The sequence below is a fragment of the Pan troglodytes genome, chromosome 2, assembly GCF_028858775.2.
Source record: "Pan troglodytes isolate AG18354 chromosome 2, NHGRI_mPanTro3-v2.0_pri, whole genome shotgun sequence".
Classification (NCBI taxonomy): domain Eukaryota; kingdom Metazoa; phylum Chordata; class Mammalia; order Primates; family Hominidae; genus Pan; species Pan troglodytes.
In genome coordinates, this window is record NC_086015.1 from 171,937,643 (window position 1) to 171,952,837 (window position 15,195).

The 15,195-nt window shown below is 36.9% G+C and overlaps 1 protein-coding gene across 2 annotated transcripts in view; it reads left to right on the forward strand.

Annotated features, from left to right (window-relative positions):
• Positions 1 to 15,195, forward strand: part of LOC134809620 (putative EGF-like and EMI domain-containing protein 1) — a 704,739-nt gene that overhangs the window by 522,273 nt on the left and 167,271 nt on the right. The window lies entirely within an intron of this gene.

Here is a 15,195-nt window from a genome sequence, read left to right on the forward strand (position 1 = left end):
TCAGCAGCCTGAAAATGGACTAATACAGTAAATTGGTATGAGTAGTGGGATGCTGCTAAAAAGATACCCAAAAATGTGGAAGCCACTTTAAAACTGGGTAACGGGCAGAGTTTGGAACAGTTTTGAGGGCTCAGAAGAAGACAGGAAAATGTGGGACACTTTGGAACTTCCTAGAGACTTGTTGAATGGCTTTGACCAAAATGCTCCTAACGATATGGACAATGAAATCCAGGCTGAAGTGGTCTCAGATGGAGATGATGAACTTGTTGGGAACCAGAGCAAAGGTGACTCTTGTTATGTTTTATCAAAGAGACTGGTGGCATTTTGCCCCTGCCCTAGAGATTTATGGAACTTTGAACTTGAGAAAGATGATTTAGGGCATCTGGTGGAAGAAAATTCTAAGCAGCAAAGCATTCAAGAGGTGACTTGGGTGCAGTTAAAGGCATTCAGTTTTATAAGGGAAGCAGAGCATAAAAGTTTGAAAAATGTGCAGCCTGACAATGTGATAGAAAAGAAAATCCCATTTTCTGAAAAGAAATCCAAGCTGGCTGCAGAAATTTGCATAAGTAATGAGGAGCCAAATGTTAATCTCCAAGACAATGGGGAAAATGTCTTCAGGTCATGTCAGAGGTCTTCATGGCAGCCTCTCCTGTTACAGGCCTGGAAGCCTAGGAGGAAAAAGTGGTTTCATGGGGTGGGCCCAGGGTCCTCATGCTGTGTGCAGCCTAGGGACTTTGTGCCCTGCATCCCAGCTGCTCTAGTGATGGCTGAAAGGGGCCAAGGTAGAGCCTGTTTAACCTGTTTTGATTTGGAGAAGCACAGAAAATGAGGCACACAGAGATTCACATAAAGATGCCATGTATTTGAGGAGCAATCTGCCTGTGTGGCAATAGAGAAGGAGAGAGCTTTTAGACTATGAAGCCTGGAAGTTTACAATGGCCCCTTACCCTGACCAGAACTTCCTGAAAAAAAGTTAACAAAGGAAATAGTAAATAAAGTAAATATATACTAGCAAATAAAGGCTGCTATTAAGTAAAGGCTAATATTGAAGAATCTGAAAAGCATCAGTAGAAATTTATTGTAAGAGAAGGGTATAGAAGTGGGAAACAATATTTACCATCAAATAAAAAGTAATTGCCAATAGGAAAATGTTGCACAGAACACATTAAAGAAAACCCTTTGAAAAATTCAAACTAAAGAGACTTTTTATAAAGATCATATATAAAAATAAACAACAAAAAATGATAATTTTGAAAAAGAGCAATTAAGGGAAATTAACTCTTTCAGATATTAAAATATTTTATAAAGCCTAATATTTAAATTTATGTGATATTAGGATATAATAGTGAGAAAGAATAAAGGAATAAAATAGAAAGTATAAAAATTAATATGAATATATATATATATACTTTAACATATTATAAAGATGACATCTCAGTTTTCTTGGGAAATTGGATAGCCACTTGGAAAAACTTAAGTTGAATCTCTACTTTATATCCTAACAAGATACATCTAAAATGGATTATATTTTAATGTTAAAAAATAAATAAATGTTAAATGTACTAGAAGAAAAATTGAATACCTCCTATAAAAGCTAAAAGAAAAGACACAGCATTTCTCAACAGCAAAATGTACCATAAGATAATGTCAACAGAACAAGTTAGGAATACATTTGCAATACAATTCATATCAAAAAGGGCTAATCCCTTTAATACAAAAAATCAGAGAAAAAGATAATGTAATCAATCGAACAAGATGCAAAAGACACCAAGAGGCATACAGTGGAAATAAAAATAACTATTAGATGTATAAGTTCTATGTCACTCTAAATATATGACTTATAAGTTGGAGCTACCATGAAATATCTTTTTATTTATTAGATGTTTAAAACCATAAAATTTTCATAACAGAATCTGTCAAAATGTGGGAACACACTCTTACTTTGCTAATGGAAAGGTCAATATGTACAATTACAAGCAAGAGAAATTCAAACTTTCAAACATCTAATTACAAACATGTATTTCCTCTGATGTTTGACCTAGCAATTTAATTTATATATATTTCCATGTATGTAAAATTACATCTAGACATATTTATTCTTTCAACCACTGTTTGTAATAGCAAAAGACTGGGAACAACCCAAATATCCATTAAAAGGTGAAGGTTTAAATAAATGATGATATATTCATGCAACAGAAGGTAATAAAAATCTAAAAACAGACTAAAATAAAGTCTTCTTTATGCCCTAAAGTGAAAGGATCTCCATGATATATTATGTAAGGAAGCAAGGAGAAGGATTTAACAGTTTTTAAATCTCTGCTTTTAATGCTGCATATAAGGAGCTTGGAAGTCACCACTCCATCCAGTTTTCTAACAAGTAAAAAAACAGAACAGACTGAAAAATAACAAATTTTCTAGGATTCATCAGAGAGGTGAGGATATAGAACAAACTGCTTCCCACAAGATTGGAGAGATAATAAGATGAATACAGGGAGTCATGGGTTTACCACAGCAGAGACTTACAAGCAAAACTGCTGCAGGAACCAGTGCCAGGTATAAAAACCTGAACTATAATTGATAAATTGCTAGAGACTCAGAGAGGACAAATCTGAGACTTGTATATCCCATTGGAATCCTGCCAAGAAGAGGTGGGGTATGTGAGTTTAACCTGCAACAGTATGACCAGGTTCTCATAGTAAATACTGGAGGAAGACTTCCCTTGTGTTTCAAGTACAGGGAGAGGAAATACAACAGAGTACTCTGCTCTTTGACAAGGCCTGCCCTCAGGAGAAGCTATTCAAACAGAGCCTTGTCTGCTGAGGTTTTGTAGCCTAACTGACATGTGGGAAGGGAAATACCCAAATCTAGCCATCCTATCTCATGGAAAAGGAAGGGGGGCTGAGAAATTGAGACTATTGGGAGGTTCATAGTCCAGAGACATAGTCCAGAGGCTCACTGAAACACTGAGATCTAATCATAAGACTACAGAATGGTTTCCTTCCCCCCATCCCTTAACAAGATATTACTAAAAGCCTATTTTCAGCAGTTCCATTTACATGATAAATCATTTCTGACTATGAAGAAAAAATTACTAGGAAAAAAAAAAAGAATTAGAAGAAATAGAGTAAGCATTAGGACCAGGTAAGGCAGGGATATTGAAATGATCAAACCTGAAATTTTAAACAACAATGAAAAATATGCTAAGGGCTCTAACAGATAAAGTAGACAGCATGCAAGAACAGATGGGCAAATGTAAGCGTAGAGATGGAAATCCTAGGAAAGAAACAAAAAGAAATGCTACAGATCAAAAATACTGTTGAGAGGTGACAGTGTGCTGGCAGTCTTCACAGCCCTCGCTCGCTCTCGGGGCCTCCTCTGCCTGGGCTCCCACTTTGGCGGCACTTGAGGAGCCCTTCAGCCCACCGCTGCATCATGGGAGCCCCTTTCTGGGCTGGCCAAGGCCAGAGCTGGCTCCCTCAGCTTGTGGGCAGGTGTGGAGGGAGAGGCGTGAGCGGGAACCGGGGCTGCGTGGGTGCTTAAGGGCCAGCGTGAGTTCCGGGTGGGCGTGGGCTCGGCAGACACTGTGCTCGGAGTGGCGGCCGGCCCCACCAGCCCTGGGCAGTGAGGGATTTAGCACCTGGACCAGCAGCTGCTGTGCTCAATTTCTCGCTGGGCCTTAGCTGCCTTCCCGTGGGGCAGGGCTCTGGACCTGCAGCCGCCATGCCTGAGCCTCCCCCCGCACCCCCCGCCCCACCACCCTGCCTGGGCTCCTGTGCTGCCCGAGCCTCCCAAGGAGCGCAGCTGCCTGCTCCACAGTGCCCAGTCCTATCGACACCCAAGGGTTGAGGAGTGCGGGCGCACAGTGCGGGACTGGCAGGCAGCTCCACCTGCAGCCCTGGTGCGGGATCCACTGGGTGAAGCCAGCTGGGCTCCTGAGTCTGGTGGGGACTTGGAGAACCTTTATGTCTAGCTAAGGGATTGTAAATACACCAATCGGCACTCTGTATCTAGCTCAAGGTTTGTAAACACCAATCAGCACCCTGTGTCTAGCTCAGGGTTTGTGAATGCACCAATCGACACTCTGTATCTAGCTACTCTGTTGGGGCCTTGGAGAACCTTTATGTCTAGCTCAGGGATTGTAAATACACCAATTGGCACTCTGTATCTAGCTCAAGGTTAGTAAACACACCAATCACCACCCTGTGTCTAGCTCAGGGTTTGTGAATGCACCAATCGACACTCTGTATCTAGCTACTCTGTTGGGGCCTTGGAGAACCTTTATGTCTAGCTCAGGGATTGTAAATACACCAATTGGCACTCTGTATCTAGCTCAAGGTTAGTAAACACACCAATCACCACCCTGTGTCTAGCTCAGGGTTTGTGAATGCACCAATCGACACTCTGTATCTAGCTACTCTGGTGGGGACTTGGAGAACCTTTGTGTCCACACTCCGTATGTAGCTAATCTGGTGGGGACGTGGAGAACCTTTGTGTCTAGCTCAGGGATTGTAAACGCACCAATCAGTGCCCTGTCAAAACAGACCACTAGGCTCTACCAATCAGCAGGATGTGGGTGGGGCCAGATAAGAGAATAAAAGCAGGCTGCCCAAGCCAGCAGTGGCAACCCGCCCGGGTCCCCTTCCACAGTGTGGAAGCTTTGTTCTTTCGCTCTTTGCAGTAAATCTTGCTGCTGCTCACTCTTTGGGTCCACACTGCCTTTATGAGCCGTAACACCGCGAAGGTCTGCAGTTTCACTCCTGAGCCAGTGAGACCACGAACCCACCAGAAGGAAGAAACTCCGAACACATCCGAACGTCAGGAGGAACAAACTCCAGATGCACCACCTTAAGAGCTGTAACACTCACCCCGAGGGTCCATGGCTTCATTCTTGAAGTCAATGAGACCAAGAACCCACCAATTCCAGATACACTGTGACAGAAGTGAAGAATTCCTTTGATGAGCTTATTAGTAGAATGGACACAGCTGAGGAAAGAATCTCTGAGCTTGAGGCTATAACAATAAAAACCTTCAAAACAACAAGTAATGAAGATGATACAATAGCTAAAAAGAAATTATTTAGGCAGTGAGGGTAAGTGTATTAGTCAGAGTTCTCTAGAGGGACTAATAGGAAATATATATATATGTATATATATACGTATATATATATATGTATATATATACGTATATATATATGTGTGTATATATGTGTATATATATGTGTGTATATATATGTGTGTGTATATATATGTGTATGTATATATGTGTGTGTATATATATATATATGGGAGTTTATTAAGTGATATTAACTCACACCATCACCAGGTACCACAATAGGCCATCTGCAAGTTGAGGAGCAAGGAAGCCAGTCTGAGTCCCAAAGCTGCAGAACTTGGAGTCTGATGTTTGAGGGCAGAAGCATGCAGCACAGGAGAAAGATGTAGGCTGGGAGGCTAAACCAGTCTAGGCTTTTCACATTTTTCTACCTGCTTTACATTCTGGCTGCGCTGGCAGCAGATTACATGGTGCCCACCCAGACTAAGGGTGGGTCTGCCTTTCCTAGCCCACTGACTCAAATGTTAATCTCTTTGGCAACACCAACACCCTCACAGACATACCCAGGATCAATACTTTGCATGCTTCAATCCAATCAAGTTGACACTCAGTATTAACCATCACAGTAAGAAAGTCCTCTGTAAGGCTTCCCTTTTAACAAAAAGCAGCCTCAAATCATTTTTGTTTCTAGCAAAATGCAGCCTGAAAAATCAAACTGCAGATGTAGAAAAGCAAGCTAGAAGCTTTCACGGGTAAATGCCAGCAGCTTTGACAATAGAAAAAGGCTACCTGGAGGCCAGGCATGTTCAACATGGGACTCCATCTTCCCTTTCCTTTGTCAACTGTGTGAACTGTAAGGAACAGATGTAATGGCACAGGCCAGGTAGAGAACTCATTTGCATGATAAAAAGATTAGGGTGGGGTAGCCAGCTTCTTCATGTGCTATGTAAATGACACACCTGGTCCAACCAACCAATCTTTTGGGCCCCATGTAAATCAGGCACCGCCTTCTCAAGCTTGTCTATAAAAACCTGTGCATTTCATCACAAAACTGGAAGACCTGCTTGGGAGCCCCTCTCTCTCTGCAGGAGAGAGAGCTATTCTCTTTCTTTTGCCTATTAAACTTCCACTGTTAAACTCACTTCTTGTCCTAGATTTCTCTGGCATGAGACAACGAACCTTAGGTATTTACCCCAGACAATGATGCTGCTTCAAGAACAACCAAAAAATAGAAAAAAACAAAAACAAAAAAAAAACAGAACAGAATATTCAGGGAGTGTGTGACAACTATAAAAGGTGTAACATAAACAGAAACAGAACACTAGAAGGAGAAAAAAAGTGAAATAAACTGGAGAAATATTTAAAACAATAATGCTTTAGAATTTTCCCAAATTAATGTCAGACACCAAATCACAGATCCAGAAGGCTAAGGGAAAATGAAGCAGGATAAGTGCTAAAATCAAATATTAAAAAAAATTCTGAAAGAAGTAAGAGGAAAAAAGCACCTTATTTTTAGAGGAACAAAGATGAGAATTATATCCAACTTCTCCTCTGAAACCAGGCAAGCAAGAGGAGAGTAGGGTAAAATTTTTAATGTCTTGAGTGGGAAAAAAAAATAATCTCGCCAACCTAGAATTCTGTACTCTGTGAAATTACACTACAAAAGTGAAGGAGAAATAAAGATTTTCTCAGATAAACAAAAATTACAGTGGTTTGTTGCTACTAGACCTGCTTTGCAAGAAAAGGATAGGGAAGGAAAATAATATAGCTCAAAAACTTGGATCATCATAAAGAAAGAAATAACACTGGAAAAAATAACTAACAGTAAAATAAAAACATTTTTCTTCTTCTTAATCTAAAAGATAATAGTTTGTTCGAAATAATAGCAATAGTGTATTTGCTTATGTATTCTAATATATATATAGATTTTTATATGCTTATGTGTAATTGGAATGAATAATAGCAATGATACAAAGAATGGAAAAGAAGTATCAAGATTATTTTGTTATTATAGGGTACTCATACTACCTGTGAAGCAGAATAGTGTTATTTGAAAGTGGACTTGGATTTGATGTATATTGCAAACTAGGGCAACCACTAAAAAGTGTAAAAAGAAAGAAGTATAACTGATGTGCTCAGAAAGAAGAGAAAATGGAATCGTAAAATGCTCAATGAAAACCACAAAAGGCAAAGAGCAGAAAACAAACATAGGAACAAAGAACAAATGCAGCAAAAGGAAACAGCAACAAATATGGCAAATATTAATTCAAGTATACAAATAATCACTTTGAATATCCATAGTCTAACACAACTTAATACATTTACACTGTTGGATAGTAAAATAACACATCTTATTAGAACATGTGGGATATAGCAAAAGCAGTGCTCAGGGAGATATTTACAGCATTGAATGCATATATTAGAAAAAAGGAAAGATCTAAAGTCGAACATCTAAGTTCCCACTTTAGAAAACTTGAAGAGCAAATTAAATCCAAAGTAAGCAGAAAAATAGAAATAAAAAAGTTAGAGGAGTCATTAATGAAATTCAAGACATAAAATCAATAGAAAAAAAAATTTAACCAAAAGCTGGTTCTTGAAAAGATCAATAAAATCACTAAGCTCTAGTCAAGATAACTAAAAACAAAGAGAGAAGACATCAATTACTATTATCAAAAAGGAATAGGGGATATCACTATATATTGCTTGAACATTAAAAGCATAATTAAAGAATACTATGAACAGACCAAGCGTGGTGGCTCACACCTGTAATCCCAGCACTTTGGGAGGCCGAGGAGGGTGGATCACAAGGTCAGGAGATCAAGACCATCCTGGCTAACACCGTGAAACCCCATCTCTACTACACACACACACACACACATGCACACACACACACACACACACACAAATTAGCTGGGTGTGGTGGCGGGCCCCTGTAGTCCCAGCTACTTGGGAGGCTGAGGCAGAAGAATGGCATGAACCCAGGAGGTGGAGCTTGCAGTGACCCGAGACTGGGCCACTGCACTCCGGCCTGGATGACAGAGTGAGACTCCATCTCAAAAAAAAAAAAAAGAAGAAGAGTACTATGAGCAACTTTATATGCAAAAATTTGCTAACTTAGATGAAATGAACCAATTCCTTGAAAGACATAGTTTGCCAAAACTCACACAAGAAGAAATAGATAATCTGAATAGTCCCAGGTCTAGCAAAACATTGAATCAATTAATAACCTTCCAAAACAGAAAGCAGTAGGCCAGATGGGTTCACTGGTGAGTTCTACCAAACATTTAAAGAAGAAATTATACAAATTATCTTTAATATTTTTCAGAAGATGTTAGCAGAAGGAATACAGCCTAATTCTTCCAATAAGACCATCATTACCAGATAAGATTATTACAAGAAAAGAAAACTAAAGAACAAACCAATATCTTTCATAAACATAAATGCAAAAATCCTCAAAATACATTAGCAAATAGAATCCAACAATGTATAAAAAATTACACACCACAATCAAGTGGGATTTATTGCATGCAGGCAAGACTGGTTCAACATCTGAAAATAAATTATGCAATCCATCACACTGACAGGCTAAAAAAGAAAAATTACATGATCATATCAATAGACTGGGGGAAAAGCATTTGACAAAACCAATATAATAAAAATTCTCAGTAAACTAGGAATAAAGGGAAACTTTGTCAACTTGATAAAAACAATCTACAAAAATCCTACAGCTAACGTCATACTTAATGATAAGAAACTGTAAACTTTTTCACTAATATCAAAAACAAACCAAGGATCCTCTCTCACCACTTCTTTGCAATATTGTGCTGGAATTCCTAGCTAATGCAATAAAACATGAAAAGCAGATAAAAAGTCTACAAATTGGAAAGTAAGAAATAAAATTGTCTTCGTTCACAGATGACATGATCATCAATGTTGAAAATGCAAAATAAGAGTAAAAAACTCTCCTGGAACTAATAAGTGATTATACCAAGATTGCAGAATATGAAGAATAAGCTTAGTAAATTGTTTTCCTATATATAGCAATGAACAAGTGAAATTTTAATTTAACCATATAATACCAAATCTACATGCAGAAAACTACAAAACTGATGAACATCAAAGAACTAAGTAATTAAATATTTTATGTTCATGGATAGAAAAACTCAAGATTGTCAAGATGTTAGTTCTTCCCGATTTGATGAAGTTCCAATGCAATCTCAATAAAAATTCCAGGAAATTATTTCGTGGATATTGAAAAACTAATTCTAAAATGTATATAGAGAGAGAAAAGACCCCAAATACCCAATGTAATATTGAAGGAGAAAAACAAAATTGGAGGACTGACAAGACCCAACTTAAAGACTTACAATAAAGCTGCAGTATTCTAGATAACATGGTATTGGTAAAAGAATAGATGAATAGATCAGTGAAACAGAGCAGGGAGTCCAGACGTAGACCCACACAAAGACATCAACTGACCTTTGACAAATGAGCAAAGGCAATACAATGAAAAAAAGATAGTCTTTTCAACAAATAATGCTGAAACAACTAGACATTCACATGCAAATAATAATAATAAAAGACAGATAAAATAAAAGATGTAGACCTTACACTCTTCACAAAAATTAACTCAAAATAGATCATGGATCTAAATGTAAAATGCAAAACTATAAAACTCCTTGAAGAAAACATAGGAGAAAATCTAAATTGCCTTGGCTTTGGCAATCACTTTTTAGATACAACAACAAAACATCTTCCATGAGAGAAATAATTGATAAGCTAGACTGTATTAAAATTGAAATTTTCTGCTCTACAAAAGGCAATGTCAAGAGAATGAGAAGATAAGCTAATACTAAAATAAAATATTTGCAAAAGATGTATCTGATTAAAAAACTTATCTAAAATATACAAAGGACACTTGAAAGTCAACAATAAGCAAATAAACAACCCAATTAAAAATGGTTTAAATATCTTAAGAAGCACCTCACCAAAGAAGATATACAGATGAAAAATGAACATATAAAAAGATGCTTCACATCATATCTTTAGGGAAACACAAATTAAAACAACAATGAAATACCACTACGCACTTATTAGAATGGCCAAATTTCAAAACAGTGATTATATCAATAGCTGATGAGGATGTGGAGCTACTGGAACTCTTATTCATTGCTGGTGGGAAAGCAAAATAATATAGGCACTTTGAAAAACAATTTGGTGGTTTCTTACAAAACTAAGCATATTCTTACCACATGATCCAGCAATAATCATCCAGTAATAATGCTCCTTTATATCCAATCAAAGGAGCTGAAAACTTACACCCACAGAAGAATCTGCACATAGATGTTTACTGCTGCTTTACTTATAATTACCAAAACTTGGAAGCAATCGAGATGTCCTTCAATAGGTGATTATATCAATGAACCGTGGTACATCCAAACAATGGAATATTATACAGCCCTAAAAAGAAACGAGCTGCAAGCTATAAAAAACATGGAGGAATCTTAAATGCATATTACTAAGTGACAGAAGCCAATCTGAAAAGGCTACATATCACATGATTCCAACTATATTATATTATGGAAAAGGCAAAACTGTGGAGATAGTAAAAAGATCAGTGATTGGAACAGAGAGGCAGAACAGAGGATTTTCAGAATAGTGAAAATACTCTGTATGATATTATGATGGTGGATACATTGCATTATATATTTATCCCAACCCAAAGTATGTTCAACACCAAGAGTGAACCTTGATGTAAACTAAGGACTTTGGGTGACCATAATGCATCAATGTAGGTTTATCAATTGTAACAAACGTACCATACTGTTGGGTAATGTTGATAATAAGGAAGATTATGTATGTGTGTATGCATGTATGTGTGACAGCAGGGGGTATATGGGAAATCTCTGTACCTTCCTCGCAATTTTGCTACAAAACTAAAAGTGCTCTAAAAAAATAACACCTAAGAAAAGTAACTTGCACATTTTAAAATAAGCAATGAGTCAAAGAAGAAATCATGAGAAAAATTAGACAACACTTTCAGAAGAGTCTAAATAAGACCCAATTCACCAAAACTTATGAAATGTAGCTATACAGTGATAAAGAGAAATTATAGCTGCCAATGCCTGTAGTAAAAAAGAAAAAGGATTCTACATCAATCAATTCACTTCCCACCCTGAAACACTGGAGAAACAAGATCAAACTAAACCTAGAACTAGTAGAAGGATAGCAATAATAAAGATTAGTATAGATGGTTAATAATAAAGTAAAAAACAGAAAAACAACAGAGAAAATCAATGATAGCAAAATTACATTGTTTGAAAAGATCAGTAAAATGCAAAACCTCAAGTTAGATGTGTGTTTAAAAACTGGGAAGATTCAAATTACTGAAATCAAAAATGAAAGGACCTCTCTACTGACCATACGGAACAAAAAAGAGGAAAAAGGAATCCTTTGAGCAATTGTAGGTTAACAAATTAGATAACAGATGGACAAATTACTAGAATGACATGAATTACTGGAACTACCTTCTCAAGAAATAGAAAATCTGAGAAATTAGTTTCTCAGATTAGACATATCATAAGTAGAGATTGGGTTAATTATTTTAAAACTTCTCACAAAGGAAAACCGAGGCCCAAATTGTTTTAGTGAATTGTACCAAATATTTAAAAATTAATATAAATTATTCACAAATTTCTCCAAAATATAGAAGAAGAGAGACCACTTCCTACCTCATTCCATTAGGCCAAAGTTGCCATGATACAAAATAATACAAAGATATCACAAGAAAAAAAGCCACAGACTAATATTTTTTATAAGTATAGATGTAAAAATCTTCTACAAAATACTAGGAAACTAAATCCAACAACATATGCAAAGGATTAATTATACACTATGGTCAGGTGGATTTTATCTCAGGAAAACACGTTCATTCAACATCTGAAAACAGTGTAATACACCATGTCAATAGAATAAAGGACAAAAACCATATGATCATCTCAATAGATACAGAAAAAAGCACTTGACAAAATCCAACAAAGTTTCGTGATAAGATCACTGAACAAACTAGAAATATAAAAGAACTTCCTCACCTGGTAAGGGAATCTATTAAAAACCCACAGCTCACATCACACTTAATTGTGAAATAATCAAAGCTTTCCCCCTAAAATCAAGAATAAGACAGGATGTATGTTCACATCACTTCTATTCAACATAGTACTAGAGGTTCCAGACAGAGCAATGAGATAAGAAAATAAAAAGCATGTGGCTGGGCAGGGTGGCTCATGGCTGTAATCCCAGCAATCTGGGAGACCAAAGTGCGTGGCTCACTTGAGACCAGGAGTTCGAGACCAGTCTGGGCAACATGAAGAAATCTCATCTCTACAAAAAATACAAAAATTAGCTGGGCATGGTGACACATGTCTGTAGTCCTAGCTTCTCAGGAGGCTGAGGTGGGAGGATTACTTGAGCCCTGAAGATAGAGGCTGTGGTGAGCCATGATCACACCACTGAATTTCAGCCTGGGCAACAGAGTGAGACCCTGTGTCAAAATAAACAAATAAATAAATAAACTAACAAATAGCAGGCATCACTATTGAAAGAAACATAAAATATCTGTTTGCAGATGACATGATTTTGTGTATAGAAAATTCTTAAAAATATACTTTTAAAAACTATTAGAACTAATAAAAATTCAACAAATTTGCATGATACAAGATGAACACAAAAAATTATATTTTAATATACTAGCATAGAGCATGCCGAAGTGAAATTAAGAAACAATTCCATTTACCACAGCATCAAAAAGAAAAAAATGCATAAGAACAAATTTAATAAGTGCAAAAGTGATATACTGAAAACTAGGAAACATTTCTGAAGTAAAAATCTAAACAAATGGAACGATATCTTATGTTCATAGATCAGACATCCTATTGTTTAAATGGCAATACTCCCCAAATTAATCTGCAGATTCAACTCAATCCCTCTCTATCAAAAAAAGCAAGGAGTAGAACAATGTATATTGTTCTGTATTACTTATATTTCCATAAAGAATGTCTAGAAACATTCACAAGAAACTGATGAAAGCATTTATGTATCATAATAGTTGGGTTGAAACTGGATAAATGTGGGGCAGGTTGACCATATATATTGTTTTTCTTTTTACACCCTGCATTGTTTTTTAAAAGTATGGGAGAGGAGCAGGATTGGAAATTATCTTGCCCCACTCTAGCAGTCTGTAAGATAGACAAGCCTGGATTCATAGAATCAGACCAGAATGACTGACAAATAAGCAGTGTGTGGAGGTAATCCTCATAGGATGTGTGGCCGCCCATTACTTTGAACTTCCAGAGAATATTACTAACATCCATTGAAACAGGAACAAGTAAAGGGGAGAAAGGCTAGCTTACTTAATCCAATGGGATTTTAACTTCTTTATCACTATCCCCACAGCAGCTGTAGCGAGGGCCCTCACACATCTCTCCAGTCTTCCTTTTCCTCACACTGTCACCTCTTATCCAAAGTCAGAGGAAACCTAGAGAAGGTAGTAGATTTTATCTATGAATGATCCTGCTGTGCAAAGGAGAAAAGATAGGGAAAGACTGGGAAAAAGAGCAGAGGAGTCAGAAGGAGTTCCTGCTGACTCTTTACCTAACTTGGGTACCGCAGGGCAGGAGATAAACTTTGGAGAAGAGTGCAATTAAGCAAACACCACTTCGGCTTTGATCTACATTTAATTTGTTCACATTTGAGGGTTCAGATCCAAAATGAAAAAGGGTTTTATGGCTGAATATTATTTCATTATATATGTAAACCACATTTCCTTTGTCTTTTTATCCACTGATAGACACTTAGTTTGATTCCATACCTTGGCTGTTGTGAATAGTGCTGTAATAAAAGTGGGAATACTGGTACCTCTTCAACATACTGATTTCCTTTTTATGAGTATGTATACCCAGCAGTGGGATTGCTGGATCATATGGCAGTTCCATTTTCAGTTTATTGAGGAACTTCTACACTGTTTTCTATAGTTACTGTACTACTTTAGATTCCTCCCAACAGTGTACTGGCATTCCCCTATCTCCACATCCTCACTAGCATTTGTTACTTTTTGTCTTTTTGATAACAGCCATTCTAACTGGGGTAGGTAATATCTCCTAGTGATTTTCATTTGTATTTCCCTCACAATCAGTGATATTGAATAGTTTTTCATATACTTCTTGGCCATTTGTATATCTTCTTTTGAGAAATGTCCATTCAGATCTTTTGCCCATTTTTAATTGCATTGATTTTTTGTTTTTTTGCTATTGATTTGTTAGTTCCTTACATATGCTGGTTATTAATCTCTTGTCAGACCAATAGATTGTAAGTATTTTCTCGCATTCTGTAGGTTGTCTTTTCACTTTATTGATTGTTTTCTTTGCTGTGCAAAAGCTTTTTAGCTTATTGTAATTCCATTTGTCTATTGTTGTGTTGTCTGTGCTTTTGAGATCTTACCCCCCAAAATCTTTGCTCAGACCAATGTCCTGTAGCATTTTCCTAGTGTTTTAGTAGTTTCATAGTTTCAAGTCTTATAATGAAGTCTTCAACCCATTGTTAGTTGATTTTTGCATGTGGTGGAAGATAAAGATCTAGTTTCATTTTTCTGCATATGAATATCCAGTTTATCCAGCACCATTTATTAAAGAGACTGTCCTTTCCCCCATGCATGTTCTTGATATCTTTGTCAAAAACCAACTGAGTGTAAGTGTATGGATTTACTTCTGGATTCTCTATTCTGTTGCATTTGTCTAGGTGTCTGTTTTATGCCAATATCATGCTGTTTGGGTTATTATAGCTGTGTAGTATAATTTGAAATCAGAGCTTGTGATGCTTCTAGCTTTCTTCTTTTCGCTCAGGATGATTTTAGCTATTCAGGGACATTTGTGGTTCTATACATATTTTATGTTTTTTTTATTTCTGTGAAGAATGTCATTGGAATCAAGCCTGACCTTGTATACAGATTTTAACAATATTAAGTCTCTCAACTCATGAGCATAAATTTCCACCTTATCATTTGCAGCAGGATGTGTAGAACTGGAGGTCATTATGTTAAGTGAAATAAGCCAGGCTCACAACAACAGATATCACATGTTCTCATTCTTA